The sequence below is a fragment of the Cryptomeria japonica genome, chromosome 6, assembly GCF_030272615.1.
Source record: "Cryptomeria japonica chromosome 6, Sugi_1.0, whole genome shotgun sequence".
Classification (NCBI taxonomy): domain Eukaryota; kingdom Viridiplantae; phylum Streptophyta; class Pinopsida; order Cupressales; family Cupressaceae; genus Cryptomeria; species Cryptomeria japonica.
In genome coordinates, this window is record NC_081410.1 from 566,672,963 (window position 1) to 566,683,924 (window position 10,962).

The 10,962-nt window shown below is 36.9% G+C and overlaps 1 pseudogene; it reads right to left on the minus strand.

The window, feature by feature from the left end:
- Positions 1 to 9,029: 9,029 nt before the first annotated feature.
- On the minus strand, positions 9,030 to 10,543 carry LOC131049344 (pectinesterase-like; annotated as a pseudogene).
- Between the last annotated feature and the right edge of the window lie 419 nt (positions 10,544 to 10,962).

A 10,962-nucleotide genomic window follows, 5' to 3' on the forward strand; every position in this document is an offset into this window, starting at 1 on the left:
TCTATATATATGAAAAGGTCAAATGATTACACGTGTATGTCCATACACAAATATGGCATACATGCCAACTAAAACAAAATGTATGTTTATATACGTGAATGTATGTCCATATACAAAATATACATGCCAACTAGACATGTAAGCATCCCAAAACTATCTATAACATCATAAGCTACTGATGGATCATCAAATTTGATCCTCTTCGCTGCACTGCTTGACTCTGAAGGATCCTCCACAAGAAAAAACAAACCATGATTAAGATTAGTTATATTATATAACTCACATTCAAAAAATTAACATAAAAATGAACTATAATTGAACTCCTATATCTGTCATCAACTGTTAAATAGACCATGTAAATTAAAATTACTACTTAATATTATCTAGATTATAAATATTCATTTAAAATATAGAATGAACTATGAAAATACAAATATCCCTCACCATGACACGACTGAGTTGATAGGGAAATGACTCTTTCTAGTTTTCCCTAATCACAATCGTAGAAACCTCCTTGGTGACTGATTTTCCTATCTCATTGTGTGGGTTTTCTTCTACTGTTTTGATATCCTTTGGGTGTGGCTCATTTTCTGCGTCTGGTTGGTGATAGTGATCTCCTATTATCTGGTGACAACGAGCATAATGGGAGAGGATAAGAACAAATAAGATCCCTCTACCTGAGAGAAGTGGAAAAAGAAGAAAGATTTCTGGTAGGAAGTGGTCAATGGTGGTCTCAGCCTCTACCTGGACCGACTTCATGGCCCCTCTCCTCTTATTATGGAGGCCTTTGTTAATGGATGGAAAAAAGGGAGTCTCGGAGCCTATGGTGCCGATTATCAGATTGATGAAACTTTGGTGGTGATGGTCACTGGTCTGGCTATGACTGGTAGAAGGTTTTACAGGGATAGAAAAATAGGGAGGAGGACTTGTTGAGCTTCTTCGACAAATACAAGGAGCGATCCAGAGTCACCAAGATGGCTGATGGTGGCTATAATAGAAAAGACCTCATGGCCCCGTGGGCTGATATGGCTGAGTTTCTAATGAGATATATCACCCTTGATGGTAGGTATGCAAGTATCTTCTCCTACCATTTCACTATTTTAAATCATTTCCACCATGGAAAAATTATCTCTGTTCCCTAGTATCTTGCCTCCTCCCTTGAGGATAGCCTAGAAAAGCACTTGGAAAACCCTAGAAACCCTATTCTTCATGAGGGAATTATTGTCCTTATCATGGAACATGCCAAATCCCTTAAAATTGCATCCCCACTTGCCGAAATTGGTCTGCAGACGAAGGCCCATGATGTCTCTGATTCAGAGATGGACCTGGATGATAGTGGGGTTCATGCTGATGACCATGAATACGAACTGATGGAGGAAAAAGACAAGATGGTCACTCCTGAGATGCTCGGCAACAAGAACCTCCCCAGATGGGCAGCGAGTAAATACAAACTCACTAGCAAGTTGATCTCCAAGGTCGAACCCCTCACCAAAAGGAAAAAGCTGGTGGCAAAGGATCACAACCCAAAGATTACAGACCAAGGGATTAAAGTGGACATCCCTATCAATATTTAGAAAGACAATCATGGGAAAGATGGTATTCTAATGAATCTTGTCACGGAAGCCACTAGAAGCCAGGAGCGTTGCTGGAAGTGGGTCGAGTGTGAAATCGACACCCTCAAGAAAGGGGTTAAAGAAATAATTGATATTTTCATCACCTCCCCTGAACCCAACAAGCCGAAAAAACTCATGATGATGACTCAAAAATCTCTCAGAATGTGGAGGTTATGAAATGTAACTATGAACAAAGGATTGATAAAGTGGAACAATCCATGGTTGAGATTAAGAAAAATATCAAGAATCTGGTCGACATTAGTAAAGAAGCCATGAACAACAACATTGAGGGGCTGGAAAAGATTAACGAGATGGTTGCTAATTATAGATCCTTCCACAGCAACTCGGTGAAAGATCTTGGTGGAGATGATGTGGCTGCTTGAGACACCAAAACCATAGGACCTAGTTCTAGAACTAGGAGCAGAACCAACAACAAGGGTACCTCCAGATTCAACATGGATGAGCTTGAGGAAATCAATAGGATTTCATCCAAAAGAACAAGGATCTGGTACTCTCTCTTAACCGAGTTATTTTTGCTTCATCTTGTTTGTCTATGTTTCTTTTATTTTTGTCTTTGTTTGGGGTTGCTCCCCAATTTTGGTGTTTATTCTTGCCGGTTTGGCTTTTGGCTAGCTATTGTAAAACTTTAGGTTTCAGGTCCTTGTAAAACCCGTTTATCCTTATTAAAAACTGTGAAAATACAAATCTTACCACTATATCATCAATTTATGATGAAGGTTCCTCCTTGTCTCTAGCATGCAAGGACTCTCCAAGGTATCCTCCAGTCTTTGTCATAACATTTGGTGCATTGTGCATCTCATGCACCTCATAATCTGCAGTGTGCACGAGAGGATCAATAGGTTGTCCAACTGGACCCAAGCATAGGTTTCGACACATGACACAACTATGGGGCATGTAAATGTGTGGAGTAGAGGAGGACATGTCAGCACCATCGAATGCACTGCTACCATCAAAAGAAGGTTGAGCTACTGCCCCAGCTTGAGAAACCAAAAGGCTACTCAAAGAGTGAATAGTCGATATGGTCTGTGACACCACCTCATAGATGATATTTGGATGTTGCACTAGAGTTGGGGGATCAACAGGAGGATGGGAGACATATGGGCCCTAGACTACTCTAACTGCCCCAGGTCTATTTTGTGGCATACCTAAACCCACACTCTGGAAAGGTTGAATGTCAAAGTAGTTCACATGTTTTCCTAAAACAAACTCAGCATACAATTTTTTGATGAAGTAGAAGGAGACATCAAGATTGTTGTTGGGTGGTTTACCAAAAACCATCCACCAATGATCCCAAAATTTTTTTACAATATCATCATTTGTGCACCATTTAATAGAAATTTTAATTTTTTTGGCATCTACGGGTTGACCAATGCAGGGATTCACAAACAATGTGGTGATAGTGGCTTTGGATATCTTGAGATCCTTGATCTCCTTATAGGACAAGCCATCTGCATATTGTTCCCTCATAAAATCTTGCCACAAAAGAGTGACATTGTGCTCCTCAGTGATAGTTTCTATACTCTTTATGATAGACGTGAGGGAATCAACTATTGGGTTCAGACAAGGGATCCTATGATAGACATTTGCAATCCCCCTCAATTGGTTCATATTTTGTGCAGTTAAATCTTGAATTGAGAGGGGGTTTGGCAAAGGAGGGTTTTGTGCAGGAGGGTATGTTTGTTACGGTTGTGGTTGATCAATGTTTTCATTGTTATCCCCAATTTTTAACCTAATTGAATGTAAACATTTGAATTTAGTTAACCAATTTGAACAATTTTGTATTTGATTTAAAAAACCTAGTTTTCATGAAAAACAATATTTTGAATAAAAAATAAATAAACATTAAAAAAAAAGGCAAAAATTTGAATGAAAATGATGAAAAATAATAAAAATCCTACCTTTTATTGGAATTTTTTGCACATTTGGGTCACCAAATCAGATATCGAGTCCAACCGGATATCGGATTTGATAGAATTCGTGCAACCCATGGAAGAAAAATTAGATATCCAATTTTTCTAGGTGTTTACCATGCCAAGGTGTACTGACACCCAGACCAAGCAAAAAGTCAACACAGATTTTTGCATTTTTAGGCGAGCGGAAAAGGCTATTTTTTCACATCGTCACTTTTTGCCCCCCTATGATCCTGCACTAACCCACCTTTTAAAATTTTGTTTGTAATTACCTTTCAACTTCTTAGGTAAGGTCATACCCTCAACCACAAGACTCATAGTAACCGCTATGGTCTTCATAGACATAGTGAATTTCACCCCACCAACCTGAACTTCACCATTCACCCAAGATTTGGCAAATTATTTTGATAAAGTAGGGTTGAATCCCTTCATACCTTCCACATAGGTTGTCAATTTTCCTTCTACCACCTTATTCCAGAGAACGCCATTTTGTTTTTTTTACAACTATCAGGTTCCATTTGGATGAGGTCCCCACCCATAGTATGCAAAATAAAATCAAGAATGGGACTCAAAGAGGGGTAGAAAAACCAGTCTTTAGGAAAGAGAGAACAAAGGGTGGTATTACTAAAAGCCTAGCTATCACTAGATTTAATGCTTGTCCTTTCTAATAAATGATGATAATATAAGGTGGCCAAGAAAGAGACTGAAAAGGCAATAATTAAATCTTTAAATCTCACTAGGATAATTTTCTTCAGCAATCGTAGCACAAACAACATCAGGTTTAATTCATGCAGCACCATCCAGGTTTTAAGACCCTTGAAAAAAGGGCCTAAGTTTTCTAATCTATACTTAGTTTTATTTTATTTTCTAAAGGCATGTTGGTATCTAACATGGCCAAATGTAGCAATCATGTCTTGGCACTTTGTGATAATATCCTTCACCTACCATCTCAGCTTCACTTTCTCTTGGAACATCATAATAATTCAAATCATCTTCAATAATGATTTGTTGCTAACCTTTGTCTTTCATAATGATGATGCCAAAGAAAACCACCATTACTTCCACCACATTAGACATTTGAGAGCCCAAATTTGTCACATGATCTTACTCTTCAGATGTTTGATGACCCCACCCCACTTGCCCAACCTGGGTTACCTTTAAACAACCCATCAAAATTAAGTTTCAACTAACTGGTGTTCAGGAGGACCTGAATATATCATTAGTTGTTCAAATTAATTACTTATTATTTTTATAATAAGGATATTTTATGGATGTAATAATGGCATAGGTTCTCTTATTTCATTTTATCCCTCTCTCAAAAACCCTCGTACCCATGTGGAATCTGTGATGCAAGATATTGATATGGTTGACACTTCCTTTAATGCCACTTTACCTTCTAGCTCTACCAATACAGTTCTCAATTCTAGAAATGAAGCTTTCAAAAACAATGTGTGTCACTCTCCCAAAATTTTGCTTATTGGTGAAGATATTTGGTGTAGTCTAAGAAGATATCATTAATAAGTATTCCCTCAATAATCTCTCTCTTGGAAATGAAGCATTGAGGAAGGATGTTGATTCTTCTCCCAAAAATCTCCTCTTTGATAAGAATACTTTGATACAAGAAGATGATGTCATTAGAAAGTATCTTAATTATATATTCATAAGAGATAAAGCATTGAGGAATGACGATGAGTCTTCTCTTAAAATTTACCTCCAACATAAGGATGCTTTAGTACAAGAGGAACATGCTTTAGACATTGACAATATAAATCTTAACATATTAATGAACAAAGATGCCTATTCCTCTCCTACAAATTATTCTAATCACCAAGATATTTTAATGCAAGAAAATGCTATCCATTTTCTTAATGACATGTCACCTGAAATTACATTAAGTAGAGATGAAGATGAAAACACTTCCATCCAAATAACCTAATTAGAGAAGACTCTATTACCTCCAAAATGGACATACATAATGCTAATAAAGATATGTATCTACCCACAAGGATCAATCCTTATTCGGACCTATTCATCCTTTTAGTAATTTAAAATATTCTTACACAACCAATTTTATTGAGGTTTATAATTAAATTCCTTCCCCATTAAAGATGCAAACATTTTACAATGTCGATTTTAACACTCTTTCTAAACAAGAATATAATGGACATAGTCTTGGATGTATTGAATAGGTAATTAATGTCCCTATAGGTCCCACACCTCATTACCATAGAAAATACATTCTATCTAACCATTTATCTAGTGATAAGGTGTAGAAATGAGATCCTAGGCCTACGAAGGCAAACTAAGATCTCAAATGTCCATGACATAGAATTGAAACATAGATTAGACTCAGTTGTAGTACTAATAGGAGAGTTGAACATATAGAATTTTTCTCCTTCATTTCAATCGAAATGAGATTAATATGTAACCTAGGGTTTAATAATGATAAAATGAAGGTTTTCCACTATAGAAATCTAAGATAGTAAGTTAGAGTTAGAAATATATGCTCATTATAGGATGTAGTATATTTTCAATTTATTAGTGAAATGAACCTTTAATTTATCACTGTTTATTGACATGTCCATCCTTCACTTTTTTTCTACCTTCCTAGTTTGACCCTCATTCTTGCTTCTTCTTAAAATATTTCACTTTTATTACACAGCATAATTTTTCACCATTTAAAACCAACTTTCTTACTTTAAATTTATCCCTAGAGGCATTTAAAAATCCAATAACTCTTAAACCTAAATAATTTTCTTCATACATTTAATTGAAAAGCTATATAGTTTTTCTCTTTGTTTAAAATGGTCCACCAAACATATCTGTAGATGAAGTTGTTAAAACTACTTGAGTGGCATGAGGGATGACACTTGGTCTAGGGAAGTCACTTCATTTTAGGAGATGTGTTTTTTTATTTAATTTTTTAGTATTTAGTATATTTTATTTAGTAATATAGGACTCTCCCATCCCTCTTTGAATTGGTGTCTAGAAGAAGAAATTAAAATATGTTTTCATAACTAGTATGATGAAACACATAATAGATGAATAAAAAAATATCATTTTTCACTAAACCACCACCATATTCTTATAAAAAAATAACATATATAAAAACTCACATTCTTTTTTATAATTCTAATCATTATTATAGCTAATTATAAATCTTACTATCATAAACCCTTACTCTTATTATATTTTTCTTTAATATTCTAATTAAATAAATTTTCTATTTGACATATCTATAGTATCAATCCCAAGTTTAAGAATATAGAAGGGGTCAATACATCACCTAACACACCTAAATCTACAAGGTAATTTAAAAAGCTATTCCAATAAAAATTCTAAATGTAGAAAAAAATAGAGGTGTTTATGTTGTCTTCATAAAAAACATCATCAACATTAAAAATTTGACTAGTTTTCCCTTTTGTGTCTATAATTAAAAAAATTCTACAATCATTCCTTTTTAGAAAAAAATTGAGCAAAATTAGATAATGATACATATACTTTAGCCCTTTTGAAATCATTAATAATGTTATAGATAGATTTGTTGGATTGTGAAATTATTTTAGCTTGAGATTTCCAGGGCATGTTTTATTTTAGTATTAGGATAAACCTAAATATATTTAATTAAAATGAGTGTTACTATATTTAGCATCCAAGAAAGTGAATGCAAAATTTTGTAGCATAGAAGTAATAAAATGATGTTTTTTTTTGGTTGGTTACATAGATTCTTAGCCTACTCCAATCATTAGGTAAGGCCACAAATTGGGGGGCCTCATCCCCAAATCCAATAGTCTAGACCCACAAGCATGAAAGCCCAACAAGGACCCCGAGCCCATGGAAGTGAAAGACTCGTGTGGGTCCAACATAGAATTTGCAAGTGGCATACACCAAGGAGGAACTAGATCCACTAGTAGCACATGCCCAACATGAATCTAGCACAAGTTCCACATGCACACCAACCCACCAAGGGTCTAGCACAGTTAGTCCATTAAGCTCCTCTTGAGCGCCTTCTACACAACATCTCCACACACATCCTCCACCTCCTACATGTTCATCGATCTCCACCTCCATAACCACCATCTTGAAGCTAATTTATTCAATGTATATGAAAAATGTCTTTCTATATATTATATTCTGATCAAGAATTTGGGCTCATATTGAAATATCTTATCAGAATTTGGGCTCAAATTGAAACATCTTTGCAAACATACATGTACTCCTCAATAATTTAATTTTAGAATAAAATTAGGAAGACTATCGATTTTTCCTTAAATATAAACACATTTAATGAACGATTCATTCTGAGCCACCAAAGCGATGATACTACTATAGATTGAATTTGACTTATCTTAGGTGAATTAAAATTAACATATTTTGATTAACAAACGGATCATTGGCAACGAGATTAATGTACTGATATTAAAGATCAATATGGATGTCATCAAAGGGATATCTAGGGTCAAATAGGATAACAATAGCTTTAAGAGAGCCACAGACTACAAGAGACGGCTCCAGATTTGTCCCTTTTTGTTATTTGAGCTTCTTATAACAAAAATCGCAATCAGGTTTGGTCAGGATAAACAAAGAAAAATGACAACAAACTTGCCAGTTTCCACGTGCTCCATAATGAAGTCCAAGCTCCGGGAATGAATATTTAAATGTATGGTAGCAACTCTTTTTTGAAAAACCTATGGTAGAATGATTTGCATGGATGGCCTGCCATTTTATTTGTTTGAATTATGTTGATTGCAATTATAGGAGACCTGAATACCAGGATATCAACTTCTTACGCTATCTATATTCGTCAACGGACAAAGAGAATTAATGTTTAGTCAAAATTATACAAAACAATTATAGATGTTTGACTCGGGTAACAAATACTTTAAATGATATTATAACATCTTCCTAGGTGTGAAACCCTAACTGATGGTGGGTCAATAATATTTTTATAATATGAAAGGGTTCTTTTATTTTTATTTTCCATCATTATAATTCAAAGAAAACAAAGCTTGTTCTATTGTTCTAGAGAAAACAAACAAAGATATATGACAATTTTAACAATGTTTCTTTAAATTAATTATTTACTAAATTTAAACAATAAATATAACAATAACAAAGATTTGATCATTATTTAACATTTAATAATAAATCTATTTGTCCAAACTTTTAAAAATATCTTTTAAAAGCACCTTGCACTACATTTTCTAAGAGAGAGAAATTATATGATAAAGTCATACATTTATTTACATTTTAATTAGAAACGAATAAGACTCCCCATCATCTTTAATTAAATATTTGCGCTTTCATATTATTCCATAGATTGCTGCAAGGACAGCAAGCAAAGGTACATGGGAATTCGTGTTTATTTACAATGTTTGACTGAGAATAAATTAGTGGCACATTGCTGCAATGGCATAAGCAAATTATTCGCGATGTTTAGACAACAAATTGAATAGCAATAAAAAAAACTGTAAACAGATATATCTTACAAGCCTGAAGTATAAGCGACTCCTGTAGCTGGAATCCATGGGGTCCCAGAGATTAACTGAGCAACTGTGAACTTGGCGGCTTCAGTGGCACTGGTCATCACATGAAACCCAGGCCAATTCACACGTTTTGACGTTCCTGCGCCACCTCCGGTGTTGCTGTATTCCCCGTAGTATAACGTGCTCAGAGCGAAATTGCCGTTCCATTCCAACCAACCAGCAGGGTCTATGTGATCGCCCAGAGTGGATTGCATAAACACAGTGCGAGAGTATTCCCTCCACGGCCTCCCCAGGTATGTCTTGATGGACCCTTTCACAGCTTCGAGATCAGAAGACGCTGACACTATGCAATTCTGGTATTCTGGACGGAAATTCCGGTGTTTTCATTAGGATCTGTTCGTGCCTGGGCAGTAATTGTGTTGATCTGGTTGCTCATGGGACGTCGGGCGATGATATTGCTGTTCTGGATGACGACCGCAGCGTTGCCGAAGATGAAATCCACGGTGCCGTAGATATCAACTTCGCGGTAGAATTGGCTGAGGGAGTAGACATACAAAGTGTCTTGGTAGCCTTTGATGCTGCACTTGTACACGGCCGACTGGTCTGACCCCACTCGAAGTGCCACCGCCTGGTGCTTCTCCGCCCCTGCTGTGTTCTCGAGCGTCATATCTCTTGCCACGAATCCGTTGCCAGAAACAGCTGCAAAAGCACGCACAAACATACAAATACAAAATCAATCACAAAATTCATTTGGCCAAATTCTAAACTACTATCTCCTGGTTTTGAAGTCTTACCGACAGTTGCAGTTTTGAAGGTAGTGACGCTGTCTTGGACGCTCTTGCTTCCAGTCACCATGGTTTTATCCTTGCCGTCTCCCACCAACATCAAATTGGTTACTTTGTTGGATATGTCGATGTTCTCCTTGTAAGTTCCCGCCTTAATGTAGATGATGTATCTCTTGCTGCTCTGCTCAGGCACAGCGTTGATTGCTTCGGCGATTGTTCGGTAATTGCCCGAACCGTCTTGGGCTACCACTGAATTCGCTTGGCTGGCTGGGCTTGACGCCTGCAATAGCTTGCGGTCTCCCGCTGACAACCATTCGGGAAATCCATCTTTACTCTCACGACCACGGTGGGAATCGAAATCTCCGTTGTTTACAGATAGCAGGCGGCGGTTATTAATGGTCGTGGGAGGCAAAGTGGAGAGCTTGAACATGAAGAGCGAGTTGCTCACTAGTTCTGACAAATTCACGGCTCTGGACGACAGGAGAGCCCTGATGGGATTGGTGGCACTCAAATCGAGATCACGAAATCCGCTCAAGCAGGTTTCTTGGTTTGTCAGAGCTGCACTCAGCCAAATGGGGGAGTCTGTGTGTAAGGAACCGTTGTTCGGGCAGACGTTGAGACGATCGATGGTATCTTCGAAGAGCTCCAAACAATCTTGCCAGGCCGCGCGCTCTCTTTCATTCATCACATTGTTTTGGAGAGTGAGGGCGAACTCGTGGGCTTTCTGAGCCCTTTGCAAGCTCACTTGGAAAGCGAAGTTAGTGAGATTGTTAAGCTTGGCGGTCTGATAAGCAGGATAGGAAGCCATGGACGAGATACATCGCAATGAAGTGGGCAGAGGCATTAATGAGACAAAACTATATATAACGCAAATGTACTGCTGTACACAAACCAAACATATATTTTTCATTGCTTGCAGAAATGGGTTACATCGCCTCTATTTATAGAGGTCTGCAGAATGATCCAGAATTTACTGCCATAGAATCTTTCTAGATTTTTCAATCTTCTTCGTTGGTCATCCTTTATGGACTCTTCTAGCTTAGACTTGTATGTTCATCTATGTTTCTAGACTGGGCATTAATTGTAGGTTGGTGGTGGTAACTATTAGAAATTACCAGACTATTCTAACACTCCCCCCTAATTTCTA